The 18429-nt window shown below is 43.9% G+C and overlaps 1 pseudogene; it reads right to left on the bottom strand.

Moving 5' to 3' along the window:
• Positions 1–8982: 8982 nt before the first annotated feature.
• Positions 8983–9100, bottom strand: LOC128325510 (uncharacterized; annotated as a pseudogene).
• Between the last annotated feature and the right edge of the window lie 9329 nt (positions 9101–18429).

Below are 18429 nucleotides of genomic sequence, written 5' to 3'. Positions count from 1 at the left end.
ACAAGGACATTGAGATGGGACAGGTACGTCCTTGTTCTCTCTAGCAAAATCTGTGAGGCACTCTTTGCATGAACAGAACAATAGTCTCTCCTTGCTTAAAGGGCAGGGAGAGGAGAGACCTAGGAGGGGGATCTCCAAAGCATGCCAGCACAGCCTTTGGATACTTTCTTTTCAGATGATGTCTCATCAATGTGTGAACCAAGGAGCATACAGTACAAGTCAGGTGTCATGGCATTAGACATCAAGCAAATCACAGTCTACGTACAACTACATAGTTTAATTACAGAAATTACTACCCCTGTGCTGATGTTATCCCCCCTGTATTTACTATGAGAATAGAAAGGGAGTGCACCGACCAGCCACAATCCCTTCCCCAGTATGCCAGCAAGTCACAGCTCCGGGACTCTGCAGGCTCAGCATTTGTCTTCCTAGGGCAGTGAACTTATTGGCCAGGGTGTAGATCACAGGAAGGAGGCTTCAGGCACTCAGTGCTTCCTTTGGCAGACAAGCACAGAGCACATAGAGGCCCAGGGGCATATCAGCTGGCACAGTGGCGTGGGGTGTGTGGCTAGCAGAAGCTCTTGTTTCATCCTCACATATTCTGTGAATGCAGGGGCAGGGAGGTAAATTCTATTTATTGTAAAGGGATTATAGGGAGAAGCTAGATTAGAATGGGGAAGGCAGTTAGGGGTGAACTTTAAAATATAAAATGGCAAATAAACATACAATCGCCTGCAGCTAGGGAGAAAAGGCTTTGAAAAAAGTAACATAAGGCCAGCGCTTTAATGTTAAGGCATATTGCTTGCCTTCTTAAAGTCAGGGTTTACCCACTAATCGAAACTGTAGTCTTGTATCCAAACCAGTAGTGGGCCAATAATATGCAATTATAATGTCTTTTCATGTCTGAGAGCCTGCATTAGGCAGATGGCAATGGGAGGTACATGGAGATGAAATGCATCTCACACCTGCAAGCATTCCCTTCAGGGCAGGGTGGCATCTATGGAGATTTATGGAGGAGGCATGTGGCATCCTACCCAACTGATAACATGAATTTTGCGTTTCAAACTGCCAGTCATACTTTTTCCCAGGCTTACACAAATTCAGTAGAATGAAAACACACACTTGCACACATGCAGGAACAGAGTAATGATTACAGAAGTATCTCTGAGGATATCCCAAATACTACTCTAAAGGTTGCAGGGTTGTAGATCCCTCCTAAGCATCTGAGGAGTTGCCCCCTCATTTTACTGAATTCCCCTCGCCAAACCTGCTATCTTCCCTCCAAGCGTCTTTCCTCCCCCTGCAAAAAATTTAAGTGAGGAGTTCCTTGACAAGCTTTCCTTCTGCCTGCACCTGAAAGGCTGCTGTGTACAAACTGAATATTGTCCAAGGACGTCACTTTCATGTAGGAACTGTCTACTCTTTTCTTTTAGTCCCTCACATATGATGAACATAAACAGAGGGAATGCTTTTCCTATTACAGATTTTCAATGCATGAACATGTAATGAAACGTATATAATATGTACTACAGGTGTGCAAGGTCAGGTTGAGGAGTTCAGACTTGGCCCGACATGGGCCAGGCAAGAGGGTGTCGGGGATACTCCAACCTAGGGAACTAGGGATATGCCTAGTCCGGGTCAGAACTCTGATCCTGTTCGGAGAAAATACGAGCTCTCCAGAGCTCCAAATGGTGGTAGGAGGCTTTTTCCTGCAATTGCAGTTGGGTGGGTGTGGGGCATCTTCTGCCCTCTATATCTGACTGACTGCCAGCCTGCCCATACATTTTTCTTTTAAGAACTTTCTTAGGATGTTTTTAAACTTACAGTTTAAAAGCAGACAATTTCTGGGTTCCCCCTGTGATTCTCTGGTGTTACATCACTTCCCCTGCGATTCTTGGATGTTAGGTCACTTTCCCTGTGGTTCTCTGGTCTTAGGTATATACTTGTAGGGGATATACTTGTAAAGTGGAATCTGTTGAGGATTACCTTTTACAAGTAAAAGGGCATTCCCTATACTGGAGGGTGGGGGGGAGAAAGGGTACTTCATACCTTTTACTTTTCAGGTGGTGGGGGCAGCGGGGGCACCTCCAAATTCCCCACTGGCCTACTGGAGAACAGCCCAGGCCATCTGTGGCCCAGTTGCATGCACGGAGGCCATATACATCACCGCAGTTTGCATCACAATGTGGAAGACTGAACCGGTCAGCAGCTGGCCTGGGCTGTTCTTCAGGAAGCTGGTGGGGGTTTTGGTGGAGCCCCTGCCACCGCCCCTGCCACTGATGTCGCTACCACTGCTGCCTCCTTCGTCCCCGCCACCTGCAAAGAGAAGACACTAAGTACCCTACTTTTGCGCCCTCCGCCTTGGTATAGGGAATGCCCCTTTACTTGTAAAGGGGAATCCTCGCCAGATTCCCCTTTACAAGTATATCCCCGAACCAGTTCGACCAGTTCTTTAAGAGCAGGGCCAGTCTGGTTAGATTCAAACCACGGTTCGGATCAAAATGGTTTGACTTCCGTAACAGTGAGTATCCAGAGACTTTAAAAAGCTAATATAAAAGCTGGCCAGGAAGATACCCAACCCCAATCCCAACATTTTAAAGGGTCCATTGAACCCTGATCTGATATTTGCAGGATCGGGCTGGATTGGGTCGGGCCCAATCCCGACATTTATAGTAGTGCACACCAGTGTTCCCTCTAACAGAGATTCCCAGATGTTGTTGACTACAACTCCCATAATCTGGAAGCAAAAACCATTGCAGCTGGGGATTCTGGGAGTTGTGGTCAACAACATCTGGGAATTCCTGTTAGAGGGAACACTGGTACACACCCCTAATATGCATATGACATAATGCTGTATTCATGCAAAATTTGCTATATGGAACTTACTTAATAACCCTAACTAATCCTTCATGAAATTCTTTGAGCATGAAGCACTTCTAAGCACAGCATTGGGAACACCCTCAAAAAGAATTATGCAACCTCCGGTCTGTCCACACATGTTTTCATTGTATATAGTTGTGAAGAGATGTTGACTGACAGCCTAGAAAATGGAAATCTTCTGAAGTGAGTACTAGTTCTCATGTTACTTTTACAGCCACAAACATAATTTCCTGAGCCACAACCATTTCATTACTTACATGTGAGAATTCCACAATATGTGTATCTCCCATGAATGGTGAATCTTCAAAAGAACTCATCTCCAAAAGCACCAATGGAAATCAGAGAGCAAACAGATAAGTGTGTGTTCCTGTACTTTTATTACTTCTGCCTATATCGTCATACATTAACATATCTTCCAGAATGTTTCTGAGCCATTAAAATGTAAAATCACTGATGTCTACGAGTACAAGCTATTGATGGCTAGTTGCTAAAATCCCATCAACAGTATAAGATACAGTTTACTGTAGCTCAATATAAAAGCTTGACAACAATTATGGACAAATGTGTTATTTGGATTAGAGAGCATCCTTGAATGAAATGTGATTGGGCTGGATTAGGTAGAAAGAACATTTACCATACATAAGACCTTTTGGATTTTGTAAGAAGAGAAAAATCAGTTGAAGGCATTCCCCTCTAGAGACTGTGAATGTGTACTGAAAATGGCTCAAAATAGTTTTTTTAAAACAAAAAAGCATGCATATATATGTATATGTGTGTGAATTATTGTATTTTTGTAAATGTCAACACATGATTGTTGACCATCTCAGACACATTTTAGCTCTATTCAGACATTGAGGTAATTCACACAAACAAAAACTACCTGGGTTTGGGAGCTATGTGTGCTCCCAGTTTTTGGTTGTGTGGAAGCAAGGAAAGAGGAAAACCTGGGTAGAGGTGATTGTGTGGAAGCAAGGTAGGAGGAAAAGCTGCCCAGGTTTTCCTCCTATCTTGCTTCCACACTATCACTTCTACCCATGTTTTTCCTCCTCCTTTGCTTTTACACAACTAAAAACTGGGAGCACAAACAGCTCCGAAACCCGGGTAGAACACAGTTTTTGATTGTGTGGATGAACTAATGTTGTACCTGCATTTGGATATTTGTAGACACTCATTTGTTTTTGTGTGGAAGGCTGTACCTGCCTTCATTTTAAAAGTGAAGTATACAGAACCTCTAAAATGCAGGATACATAAGTTTACTGCTGCACCTGCATTCAGTGTAACATGGGAATAACTATGCCTGCAGACAGATCTGTACCTGTCTACACCGCACACGGATTGTATGAGTGCTGAATATAACATGTGAATAGGGCTTTTGTAAATGTTCAACAGGTCGTTCTAGTAAGAACTAATCTGCCTACTTTCTTTTCACTATCTCTACAACTGGACTAAATTTGGTTCAAATTGAGGTTGCATCTCAAATGTTCATGCGTACACCATCTTGAATCAGGTTGGATATCAGCATCACAAACTACGCCATTGTGGCATCCCTATGTGTGTCTAAAGCTGTAGCAAATTTGGTTCAAATTGGTTAAGTGGTTCACAAGTTAGCCTACTTGCGCCTCAAATGTTTACGTGTCCACCATCTTGAATTGGGGTGGATGATATCACAACAAACTTTATCACTGAGGTGCCCCTGTGTGCCACTCGCTACAACTGTACCTAATTTGGTTCAAATAGGTTAAACAGTCCACAAGTTAGCCCACTTGCGCCTCAAACATTCACATGTCCTCCATCTTTGATGGGGTAGATGACATCATCATAAACTATGCCATTGAGGTTTCCCCATGTGCCCCTACAGCTGTAGCAAATTTGGTTCAAATCAGTTAGATGGTTCACAAGTTAGCCTACTCGTGCCTGAAAAGTTTATGCATCCGCCATCTTGAATCGGGGTGGATTACATCATCACAAACTATTCCACTGAGGTGTCCCTATGTATCTCTACAACTGTACTCAATTTGGTTGTTCAGGCATTATGAAGTTGATCGGTGGGGACACACGCACAGACACACGGACACATAAAATGCTTGGTGATCTCATAAGCCTACTGGAAAGAAGGCTAAAAATGATATTTGGTGGTGAATGTCAAAGGGCTCTCAGTGTGCGTGTCAGCATTAACTGGTGTATGTCTAAAAACTGAAGAGTCTATCTATTCACATGAGAATGCCGACATTCACCAGTTTGGACATTCACTGTAAAACGTCTATATCTATAAAACGTATGGTTCATCTGACTATTTAAAAACACCTGACAGGTTCAAGACATCACAACAGTAGTTCTTTATTTCATGTGAAGCAGATCAGGCAGAATTCTGCCTCCTGCCAAGTAAGCATTGCAGCACAAAAGCTCAGCTATATTCTGGGTTCACAGAGTTCCTGCAGATTTATAGACATTTATAATAATAGACATTTTCTACAAAAGAAACATCATCTGCTGAGGTTATCTGGCTCAGTTCAGAGCAGAAACTTCATAATTCATCCCTTGCAAAGGAAGTGCAGCTGGAGAGCCAGGAGGATTTCAGAAGTAGGACCTAGGCCTATTTCAGAAGAAGGACCAAAGATAACTATGTCTCTTTGGGATAGAGCCTGAAAAAAGCATTTATATGGGTGTGAAGAAAACTGGTATGTCCATTTCAGTGCAAGTCCAAACCGGGCATGTTCAGTTTTTGTTCCCCCTGAACAGACCCCTGGCACAGCTCAAATTCGAGCTGGTTTGGGGGTTTTAAAGTAAAAAAAACCCAAAAACATTCATCCTTGGGTTTGGTGGTCTCTAGGGGTGCTGCCACAACTACTGGGGAATCTCTACCATTTTCCCTTCCCCCGCCAGCCTCCCCCCACTCTTCCAATGGCCATTTTGGATGGCACCCTCGCCATTTGTGTGTCAAAAATTGTTCCTTTTAATATAAAATAGAATAATATAAAATAGAATAATGCATATAATGCAACTGGAAAGAAAGAAAGAAGGAAGGAAGGAAGGAAGATACTGCCAGCCTTGTTTGATGTTAAGAGTTTGCGTTGCATCTATACAAATTGTAATAGCAAGGATTGGCCACAAGATGTCATTCCAAAATACAAAGTTAAAGGCTTCCTTGTCCTTGCACATAGTACAATGAAATCCAGGATAATATCGTGTATACAATGAATGAAAAATAATGATGATGATGATGAAAATGAGGGGGTGGTAGAGGAGAGAAGGATAGAAATCAAAGCATATAAGGATTTGTGAACTGTAAGTCTGAATTATTTACAGGCAGGCCTTTAAAACAATTATGATCAGTAAGAGTTCAGTTCCCTCCACTTCCTCTTGGTCCCAGCAGTTCTTTTCACGGCGCTCTCTCCAACTCGCCTCTCTTTCCCTCAACTTGCTGTCCCTACTGCTGCACCCCAAAGCCACCAGGCCTCCCCTCCTCCAGTCCTCCCTCCCGTTCCTATGCCTTCCTCCTACATTGCCCTGTTGCCTCAACACCCCATCTCTGCCCCTTCGCTTCCCTTCCTTCCATGAATTCTTCTAACTCACATGCCCTCTCCGAAGACCTGCCTTCTAACTCTCTGTAATGTGTTAGGGCACACAGAAGGCATTATAATAATAACAGTCCCTCATAGCGGATGGGCTACAAACATTCTCTTGCAGCACATTCTCTGATGTCACAAAATCGTAGCAAACATTCCATTCCAGGTGTGAAGTAGCTGAACAACACATGTGCACACTAAACAGTAGTTTTTCTGTGCTTCTCTGCATTTGTATATAGCTTGCTATTTCATCAGGACATAGAATATACATTCTTAAAAAAAACCACAACATACAACTTTATTTAGCCCAATCAACTTGTTAGAACTGAAATTATAAACTTTCTCCAGTTATCTTGAGTTCACATGAACAGCAAGCTAATTGATGGGATCTGCTGCCACCATGTGGCCATTTCATGAATTCTCAGAACATTGGCAAGTAAGAGCTCATTTCAATATTATTTTATTGTTGCTATGAGCATGTACAAGGTGCATTATCTATTTCCCCAGTATATATGCAGGTTGCTGGTGTGTACTGAATGTGGAAAAGTGGAGCTTATTATCCACCTCTACTTATTTTATTGGCAAAATAGGACCTGCAAAAATCTGAACACTTTGATGCCATATACTAAATTTTGAAATTCTGGTCATTTAACATATTGGATAAATGAACATCTTAGCCTAAATAATAAACCATATGATTTTAAAAGTGACAATACTTGTAAGCAGCTGTCAGGTCCTATAAAATCTACCCTTTAATCATAGAATTTGGTAAGCCATAGTGGCAAAAATACACTCACCCCATTCACACAACAATGTAGGTACAGCCTCTGACCTGGGTATGCATGGTTGTGTGAACTGGCATGTGTACACACACATTCACACAACCATGCATATCCAGGTCAGAGGTGATACCCAGGTACATATGATTGTGTGAATGGGGTGACTGTGTACGTGCATCCACATGACTGCTTAGGGCCATTGTTTTCATAGACATATCTTCCCATCTTGTGAATGCCTTAGTAGACCTTAGTGCATATTTGGACTGTGGATGAGCCTGTTGACTGAAGCCCACAGTACACGAATACTTCAGAATAAAATACAACTATTTCATTGTGTTCATTCAAACTTACATCTGGCACTGGTAGAAGTGGGGGCGGGGGGAGGAGGAGGAGGAGAAAGAGGCCAAACAGTGTTGGAAAAATGTGGAGTCAAACTGCCATATGAACCTAGTGTTACAGAATTGTCCTGTTATTCAAACTCAATAGGTATTTTCACTAGGCAGAGGCAGGTTCAAAAAAGGACTTGCTGGAAAGTTCTTCCTACATTAGAGCTCAGTGGCTTCCTGGACAATCTACTGCTGATATAGTATAAGGAAGTTTGGATGTAGTAGAGGCAGATATGTCATTTCAAATGAAAGATGTGTGATCACACAGCGATTCTTAGTTCCAACCAGAATGATACATTTCTGAAGACTCAGGGGTCACTTCCTTGGCAGTATAAACATATTAGGAATCGATTTAGATTCCACAAGTCTGTACATGAGGCAGATTGAGGTATTACAGTTCTCAGAATGCAACTTTCCTTGTGAACAAAAATGACTCACCACAGCACTCCACCTATATTTAATTTCACCTATTGTTTCCCGAAAAATAGCAGAAAGATTCCCATCAAATTTAGCGGGCTTAGGATGTCCAAACCTGCAGGCTGTTCGTATCTGTTGAAACAGTTATTGGAGAGAGTGTAGCTGAAACGTGATCCTGTCACTGGCAAATGGAGTAGAATCTCTACAGATTTTGCTGATTATTGCTACTTCTCTTCGACATACTGGAGTTCCCATTGTGATGAAAGAAATTACCCAGAAACCAAAGCTTTGATGGTGGATGTACTGCATGTGGACACTTTCCCCCTCTTTCCCATACTAGTCTCTATAAATCAACTGCAGATCTGTTTATTTCTATCTTGATGAATAATTTCTTAATATAATTAGAACAATATGTTAAATGAAGATTAATTATCTCATCTGTAACAGCATGACAAGCTATTAATCATCCATCCTAATGAGGTAAAATAATAGTAGTTACTAGGGATGTGCAAATAGGTCCGACGCTGGATGTGTTCGATGCCGAACTGGTTCGGTTTGACAACTAAGGGTTGAACTGAACTACCCCCTGCTTGGTCTGACCCCAGACTGAACCCCCTCTGAGTGTTTTTTTGCTTTAAAAATTTTTAAGGAGGAAAATGCAGAGGCCCATTTCGCAGGCACGGCGGCCTCAAAAATGGCTGTTGTGCTGGGGGGAAAGGCCCGAACGGACTGAATGGCCAAATAGGCCAGTTTTAACCAGTGGGGTTCTGAGGGGGTGCTGGACTGAACTGGCCCGGTCCAGTTCAGGTCTGTTTCAAGCTCAAACCAAACTGGACCAGCCGGTTCCGTGCACACCCCTAGTAAAGGCAAAATGTGCCATCAAGTCGGTGTCTGCTCCCCTTTGGCTTTCAGCATCTTCCTATATCGCTGCTACCCGATATAGGTGTTTCCCATAACAGTTATTGCTAAAATAGGAATAATATCAAGTCTACATTAAAGCTGTACCTTTAATAGTAAATGGTAACTACTACACATGCTCCACTTGATCTTAGCCAAAAGGCCGAGAAGTGATTGGTAGCGACTATTAACTGCCACTTAATCACCTGATACTGTTGAACTTTGCCCGGTTGCAGGGAATTCATGCAGACAGTATCCACAGTAAACAGAATCTTATTGCCATTCATTATAGCTAGGCCAGAGATGCATCCCTGCCAGATATTAAACTAATTATCCCAGTTTGGTAGAAGTGCACATTTCCCATTATACGCCACACAGGTCTGTCTGATTGTATAATAAAGATTGTTTTCCACAGCTAAAAAAACCCAGCATCAAGTTGTTTTATAGAAATTGATCCACTGAGCTGTAATTTTCTCCCCCTGCTGTTCCTTTCCATATAACAGGAGCACAGAGTTACCGCAGATACCTGGCTCCGTTGTTTATGCATCGCTTCCCTGAAAAGCTGACGCTCAAGCAAAGCAACTGTAAGAGATCTCATTCTTCAGAGAAATAATAATACCCCCAGTAAACATGGTTTTCAGATGACAGACACCTGCACAGCAGAGCACAGAGCAGAGATACCGTCTGTATAGCTATCAGGACTGACCGGGAGCTACCTAATTTGTGTACCCTGACGCCACTCTGCCGAGAAAGGATGGGCTGGATTTATCCTTCTAGGTCCCAGCATGGCTCTGCTCCTCTTTTTTCATCAGTTCTTCCTGACCTAGACTGGCTCAACATGCATCCAGGCCAGCTCTTGGTAAGGGATGTTCATGAATCTCGATCAGTGCACAGATCCAAAGCACAGCTTCGGTAACTGTAAAAGGGACAAGTGCAAGTCTCTACCTGGTCCTAGGCCACTTCATGCAGCTTCCTGCTGCATAGCAGTGGTGCCACTCCCAGCAGCCCTGGCATGGCAGTGGCATGGACATGGCTTCCGTGCATGTGCAGTGGCCATTTGCATGGCTAGCATGGTTGTCACTCTAGCAGAGGAGGCAAGCATACCCCCCCCCAACAAGTGGCTTCCCCCCCCACTGCCCCCATTTTTGTTTCAGAAATCTAATATGTCGGTCACAGCCTGCCCACCCATAAATGCACTTTGCCCTTTCTGTATCCCCCCACCCCTCAGTTTTTTCTCTGGTGCTGCAGCCGGTCATAGGAACACAAGTAGTTGCCTTATATCGAGTGAGACCATTGGTCCATCTAGCTCAGTATAGTCTATGCTGACTGGCAGAGGCTTCTTCAAGCTTTCAGGCAGGAGTGTTCTCCAGTCCTACCTGGTGATGCCAGTGATTGTACCTGGGGTGCCCTGCCATAGAGCTACAGCCAGCATTCCCTCTAATAGGGAATTCCAGATGTTGTTGACTACAACTTCCAGCATCCCCAGATGTCATGGCCTTTGGCTGGGAATTATGAGAGTTGTAGTCAGCAACATCTGGGATTCCCCACCCCAGAGCATGTCTGTGTTTTCCTCCCAGTTTTATAGCTTTCTAGTCTGTCTCTGCCTACCTACCTGTTTTTTGTTTGTTTGTTTGTTGTTTTACTGTTACTCCCTTACATTTCTGTTTGGCTTCCTTTGGTTTACCTCCTTCGTTTGGGCCCTGGTTTATAATAAACTCTGCCGCTGACTTAACTATTCATTGTTAATGTTTGTGGCCCTGACTGTTCCCTAAATGCTGGCTAGGCCCTCCTTGGAGATCTGCCCCATTGCTCCATCCTAACCCCTGTCCCAGTCCTAGAAGGACTCATATTTTCATCACCCCATGTGCTCAGAATCCAATGTGGACAGTTGTAGAGGAAGAATGTAGAAAATGTGTGTGTGTGTGTGTGTGTGTGTGTGTGAGAGAGAGAGAGAGAGAGAGAGAGAGAATAGTGGTAGAGTGAGTGCTTTTCATCTGCAAGGCACCAGCTTAAATCCCTGCTGACTCCAGTTAGGCTCTCAGGTAGTGGGACTGGTAAAAACTAACCTGAGAGCTTTCCAGATTATATCCTGCAATGGGGTCACAACATATTTCTGAAGTGTGCTTCCACACTTCCTGTGTTGTGACACCGCAGTACCTGTGCTGACAGCAGCAGGGTGCTATTCACATTCCTGGTGCCTTGTTTCAGATTTAATTGCTGCAATTTATTGCTATAATGTTGTACGTCCGGCGTAAAAAAGTAGCTGTATTTTCCAGTGGTTAGTTTTCATGAGACTGCTCCCCCTGCTGGGTGCTTTGTTATTTACATTTTGAAAGCGATTTTCCTGAACCAAAGCATTTTGCTGCTGTTGAGCGGGTAATCTGGACAGCGCCCAGGACTGGGATGCAAGGACAGGGCCTTCACTCCGTGGCAGAGCACATATTTGGCATGCAGAAGGCCTCAGGTTTAATACCTACCATCTCCAGCTAAGGCTGGAAAATAACCCTGTCTGGAAACCTGGGGAGCCACTGCTAGTTAATACACACCATACTGAGCTAAATTGAGCTATTCAATAGAAGGCAGCTCCGTAAGTGCTATATGTGCTCTGCGCTTTCCAAAGCTGTGGGGAATCCCAGGGGTCCAGCATTTCTCGGATTCTGGCTTCCTCTGGAGGAGAGATCGCTGAAGGCTTAACCCCTGCTAACTGGGCAAAGAGGCACCTTTTAATGTGATGATTCTCTTTATTTAGCAGGGGGAGAGTAACTGGCCCTATTCACCGCCAGCACAGTACCTCCAGTGACTGTTGCTGGTGTCTATCTTATGTTTCTTTTAGATTGTGAGCCCTTTGGGGACAGGAAGCCATCTTTCCTATCTGTCTAGCTGACTATCTATCTATCTTTATTTATTTATTATTTCTCTATGTAAACCGCTTTGGAACCTTTTGTTGAAAAGCAGTATGTACATATTTATTGTTGTGATGGTGTCTTTGTAATATGTGGTTTATTTGTAGGTATGTGCACAAATCACAATTTGAAGTGCGATTTGGAACACATTCCCTGGCCCTTTAAAACGGAGGTGCACGCCTGCACCACTCGCCGCCACTCCCTGAATTGGCGGTGCTCCTCCCAGCTATCTTTGTGCGCTGGCGGCACTGTCCCCCAGCTGCCCCCACACGACGCCACCACACACATGACCTCTGTGCATGCACAGTGGCCATTTGCATGGTCAGCAACCACACAAATCTTGTACCTATCTCCTCTGGTTCTTCCTTCCAGTCTTCAAAACCCTGCGTGTCTGTCTCCCACCCAGCCTCTCTATTTCCCAGCCTGTTGTTTCTTGTTCTTTAATAAACACCTGGGGATGGGGGCGGAGCAAGTGAGTCACCAAAAACACACCCACATCAACCCTTCTCATCAAGTGAAGGATACATGCCATCTTATAAGGCTTTGTTGGCTTCCATATCAGGACGTGTGAGTGCCATTAGCACACATCCAGGAACATCCTCTGGCCTCCTGGATTATTAAACCATGATATGCCTAAGAAAAGAGTTGGCCAGCCCAAGTTCATAATCATACCCCATATAGTACATTCACCTACTTGAGACTTTGGAGAGGCACCGTCAATCAGAGAATACGGCACTGCACTAGATGGACCAATATGACTCTGGATAACACATATTCATAAGTTAAATGTGATGTGACTATCTCTCTTTTTGATTTTAATGTGCTGGTTGTGTCCCATGCTGTTCATCTTTGAGAGAGGCATATGAGAGCCACTTTTAAGCCAAATGTTGCCAGTGCAGATCCAGACTGATAAGAAGAACAAATAAGAGAACTATAAGAATAAGAATAGATAGACTGATATTGATTGATTGAAGCCTCACATGTAGAAACACCACAGATTCTCTAGACTAGTATAGTGACTCAGAATTATAACTGCAGACATAAAGATTTTAGTGCTGGAGAAAAGACACAACTCCTCACATTGGTGCAATGTCATGGCCACTGCACAGCTGAATGAAATGGTGCTTACTAAGGATGGGTCACAAGTACCACCTTACACAACATCTGGAGGGTTGTTGGAACGGACTTGATGGTCCCAACATTGGTGCTGACATCCAGAGAAAGGATACATCAGTGCAGTGCAGTGAGAGAGCAGCCTAACAGAATTGTCTTGTGATAGCAAGCACAAATTGTCCCCCTCTGCTAAGCTGGGTCCACCATGGTTTACATTTGAATGGGAGACATATGTGAGCACTGTAAGATATTCCCCTTAGGGGATGGAGTTGCTCTAGTAAGAGCATCTGCAGGCTTGCATTCAGAAGGTTCAAGGTTCCCTCCCTGGCATCTCCAGATAGGGCTGAGAAAGACTCCTCCCTGCAATCTTGGAGAAGCCGCTGCCAGTTTGTATAGACAGTACTGAGCTAGATGGAGCAATGATCTGACTCAGTATAAGGCAGCTTCCTATGTTCCTAACGTCCCAACTACCTGCACCGGTGCAACAGGGAAGCAGCAATTGTTGACAGCCTCCCCTTCCCCAGAAAGCCCTCCGTGCCACCTGAAAATACATCCAGGAGGGCTGCACACCTCTCAGGGACATATTTTTGGGTGACCCAGTAGGTTTCCTGGGGAAGGGGAGAGTATCAACAATTGTGGCTTCCGTGCTTCACTAGTGCAAGTAGTTGAGAAGTTATGTTAGGCTGCTCTCTCCTGGCATGGCTGCATCTTTGCTCACACATCGGTCACTGTGTCTAGAATTTTTTAAAGAATGGGGCTTTAAGGGATTTGCAGTGGCAAGCAGGACCAACCTACTGGGATGTTTCCAAGTATAAGATGCTGCTTTCATTGCAGCAATGTAAACCCCCGGTTGTAGCCCATTGGGTTCAGTTTGTGTGTGCAAAAACACAGGCATCTCATCATTTATAGGCACTTAGTGACAATCATCATTTTCAATTGTGGCTAATCTTCTTCTGCAGGAGAAATATTACAGCATGCACTGCCAGATCAATGTGAAATGAAATCACTAAACAGCAGCTCAGAAAAAATAAATATCATAACACAATTCCCCACCCAAGTTTCAATTATCTCCATATAGAGCAGGCTTTCCTAAATACAATTAATTAATTTTTCCAAATGAATTATGCAAGCCAATTTTTCTCTCCGTTAATCTTTTTTTCAGAATCATTAAGGTTCATTAATGAACCAAAGAGAAAGCATTGGAATTTGATTCTAGCCCATGGGTGTTCATGTGCTGAGCTTGAACAAAATGTGTTTCCAGTAGGTAATCACATCTGAATCAGTTGAATCATTTTACTTCTGAACGTCCGTTTGGAGATATAGCAGCTTGATAAGAAGAGAAGTCAAGACCCAGAAAATGACAATATAAAACACACTGAAATGTAGTTTAAAAACATCTGCTTGCCTTTCCTAGGTACCACATCATAAATATCATCCCACTCCCAGAAACAGTCTCAATTATTTAAACTAGAGTGTAATAAAAATGATTGCCCAGGAATAAAACATCTATAACATGTCACCTTTTTCTTCTCTATTGAATATATACAAACTGTAGCTGATTTCTTTGAAAGTTTCCATTAGTTATGCAAGTAAAGCCCCAGGCAAGGACTTCTGCCAAAGGGCAGTGCGTAAGGGTGGGGCACAACTGTTCAAATTTAGCTAATGCTCTCTATTGGCAGGAATTGAATTAAGTAAGGAGAATGTTACCTAGAGGTTAGTGTGGGTCAGGAAATATTGGGTAGGCAGGATGAATGTTGATGGGCTCAGGGCTGGCCTGTCCACTAGACAGACCTATGCAGTTTCCTAGGACATCTGTTCTTTGGGGTGGGGGGAGGTACCACCACCACCCCTAGGAAATAAATCACGTTTTGGTGGATATGGGCACTGTGCCACCTCATGCCCCAGTACAGGCACTGATGCTGCCTGCCTACCTGCCTGCAATATTGCCTGGCTGGCTAAGGGAAATGGGGTTGTTTTGCTGCATTGCTGTCAGTGCTACAGCACCCCAGGAGGACGTCAAGTGCTTGCCCAAAGCCAGCTGCTTTGTTACATGCCCATGAGAAGTTCCCTAATGTCCATCCTTGCTCTCTATAAAACTATATTTGATGACTGTGAATTACATAAGCAGACTGGACAATCAAACAGCCCTTTGTTTGATTAGTATAGTTGAAGCAATGGCATCTCTTGATTCTTTCTTACAAACGTTTGATGTGGTGGCAGTCCGCCATTCCAATCTAAAATCTTATTTCTTTAGGGGTGGAGTTTGAATTTCTAGGTGGCTCTCTGCTATGGCTGGTACTATGGACGTGGTGCAAGGCAGATATGACTAAATTACAATTCCCAGGCAATATGATAATGCAAGCCACCTTAAGTGGCTTAGTGGGGAGATGCTTGACTAACAAGCAGAAGGTTGCCAGTTCAAATCCCCGCTGGTGTGTTTCCCAGACTATGGGAATGTTCCCAGACTATGGGAATGTTCCCAGACTATGTTCCCAGTCTGGAATGTTCCCCAGACTATGGGAAACACCTATATTGGGCAGCAGCGATATAGGAAGATGCTGAAAGGTATCATCTCATACTGCGCAGGAGGAGGCAATGGTAAACCCCTCCTGTATTCTACCAAAGAAAACCACAGGGCTCTGTGGGCACCAGGAGTCAAAATCAAATTGACAGCACACTTTACCTTAATGATAATGCATATGTGCATAGTACCATTAGCATGCAAGTGCCAATATTAGGAGCCAAGAAAAAGCTCTTGGAAAAACAGGTGACCTTTCCCCAAACACTCGCTGAGAAAGCTCGTAAACATGTGAGGGCTGTGCAACCCTCATAGACATGTCCTTGACAGTAAAAAAGGCTTTTGTGGGGAGGAGAGAAAACTGAAAATCATGCCCTGCCTCCTTTCTGCTGCTGCTGGAATGCAGAACAGGGCTGGGGTACTATAAGGCTCCAGCCTTTTGCAATGCTGCAGGGCTACAAGAGGAGAGCTGGTCTTGTGGTAGCAAGCATGACTTGTTCCCTTATAGCTAAGCAGGGTCCACCCTGGCTGCATATGAATGGGAGACTAGAAGTGTGAGCACTTTAAGATATTCCCCTCAGGGGATGGATCCGCTCTGGGAAGAGCAGAAGGTTTCAAATTCCCTCCCTGGCTTCTCCAAGATAGGGCTGAGAAAGATTCCTGCCTGCAGCCTTGGAGAAGCCGCTGCCAGTCTGCATAGACAATACAATACTGAGCTAGATGGACCAATTGTCTGACTCAGTATATGGCAGCTCCCTATGTTCCTATGTACTAGTACTTTTGTTGACCTGTGTATCAGCCAGTGGCCAATAACAAGAGCAATGAACTGCAGGCAGGAGAGGTTCTAGCACAATTCTGTTGCACTAGCTGGATGGATGCAGTACATTGAGCTTGTGTTCCAGAATAGTGTTGTGCAACTGCAAGCCTGGGAATGTGCTGAGAGTGCATCTGTCCTGATGTCACTGAAGGGTGCCCCGATGCCCTATTGGAGCCTCCTTCAATTGTGTCTGGTAGCTGTCCATCCATATGGCCCCTAAACCCTGTTTAAACAGTGCATTGGGATGTCCTTCAGTGACATCAGAGCAGGGGTGCTCTCAGCACATCCCCTCCCGCTCCATGTGTTTGGGCTGTGTTCATGCAAATTGGCCCACAGCCATTCTTAGTTCCACAACAGTGCTTGTTCCACATGGAGTTCCTTGCTCTGGATGTCAGCCAGTGCCTATTGGTGTTGTATAAGTACTCTGAGGAGCTCCTAAATGGTTCAGAGCCAGCATAGCCCAGGAAACAAAGCACAGAATCCACTGCACTTGGACTCAGGACTTCACATATTTTCCAACCATGGCACTGCCTGGGGCTCCAGCATCAATCAGTGACACTTCCCCACCAGGGGTGTAACAAGGCTGGAGTGGGCCCAGCGACAAAGTTTTAAAATGGGCCCCTCGCTGATACACACACACACACACACACACACACACACACACACACACACACACACACACCACAATATATAGTCATGTGACTTGCCTCTGGGGGGCCCCTCGAGGTGTGGGGGCCCCCAGGCAGCCACCTCCCCTTGCTTAATAGTAGCTACGCCCCTGTTCCCCACTGCACAGGTGAGGGAGTATCACTATTAGCCACACTTCCCCACCTGTACAATGGGGAAAATGGTGACCTATTGCCTTCAGTTGTTGGCTACATAAAATTATGATTACATGAACTAACCCAGCCTATTGTTTATTTTTGATCTATTGAATAAACCTCTTTAGTACTCCCAATCTGTTTGTTTAAGTACGTCATGCAGAACTGTTACCTCACTGAGTAGCTGGAGCATTTTTTAAAAGATGAATAATAAATAACAGAGACTTTATTTTCTCATTAGTTTCCCTTCGTTTCATGTGAACGTAGAATTTCATTAGTCACCATTCTACAAACATTCATGTGTGACCCATTCTCATAAAGACAAAGCGGGTAACAATTTGGGAGACAAATATGTATTTGCAAGCATTATTTAGGCAATTTTTGATAAGCAGTCTTTGGAAATACAGAGCGTGTGAGTGGCATTTTGAAATCTACTTTAAATGTTATACAATTGTCTAGGAAACGGAATATTTTTATTGCTAGCCAAGAACTTGTGCATTTTAATAGCAATACTAGCAATATATAATATGCAGAATATACTATCTGAATTGGTATATTGAAAAATGCAGAAAACAACATGACAAAAAAAGATGTCAGCATTTTTCAAACTTAGGCCGCACCATCATAGTCACAAAGATCCTGGTTAAAAAATTAAACATGATCAGTGAGCCTGCAAAGCTGATTGAGAGAATGAAGAATTTCACAGTAATCCTGGTCAAACCACTCCTGTTATCCAGCATTTAACCAGGACAGAGAACTAGTAACTGGAGCGGTTGGACCAGGATTGCCCTGAAATTCTGTATTCTCACAATCAGCTCTGTGGGGCTCACTGATCCTGATTAATTTTTTAACCAGGATCCTTGTAATTGTGAGAGTGCAGCCTTTGTCATCTTGAACTTCTGGCACATCACATATTTATAGCTGGCTGATCATCTTCTGGAATCCAGAAAATTCATGAAGTTTTGGAAACAGGTAGTGCTGATTTAGTTTTCTATAAATGTATGTTCACAGGAGTTACAGTGCAAACCAAGACCCTGCCAACTATGTCTGGAATTGGCAAACTGGACAATTCCTGTAGTATGAGATTTCCAGGGGACTCTGTCTTAGCTATTGTCTTGGAGAGATATGTTGGAGATAAGAGTTCCAGTGAATAGACCTTTTGCACTGACTCTCCTAATGGCCACTAAGAACATTGGGAGTAGAGGAAGCTAGTGAAGGTCTCCTTACCTGTCCCTGCTTTGCCTCTACTCTATGACCCCTGCCTTGACTCCTCAGGCATTTCCTCCTGACTCATTTCCTGAGTCAGAATCCCTTCCTTTCCGCTTAGAGAGC

This window comes from Hemicordylus capensis, chromosome 4 (genome assembly GCF_027244095.1).
Source record: "Hemicordylus capensis ecotype Gifberg chromosome 4, rHemCap1.1.pri, whole genome shotgun sequence".
NCBI classification, from domain to species: Eukaryota; Metazoa; Chordata; class Lepidosauria; order Squamata; family Cordylidae; genus Hemicordylus; species Hemicordylus capensis.
Note: the sequence above shows the minus strand (reverse complement) of the source record. Positions and strands in the feature narration are given on the sequence as shown.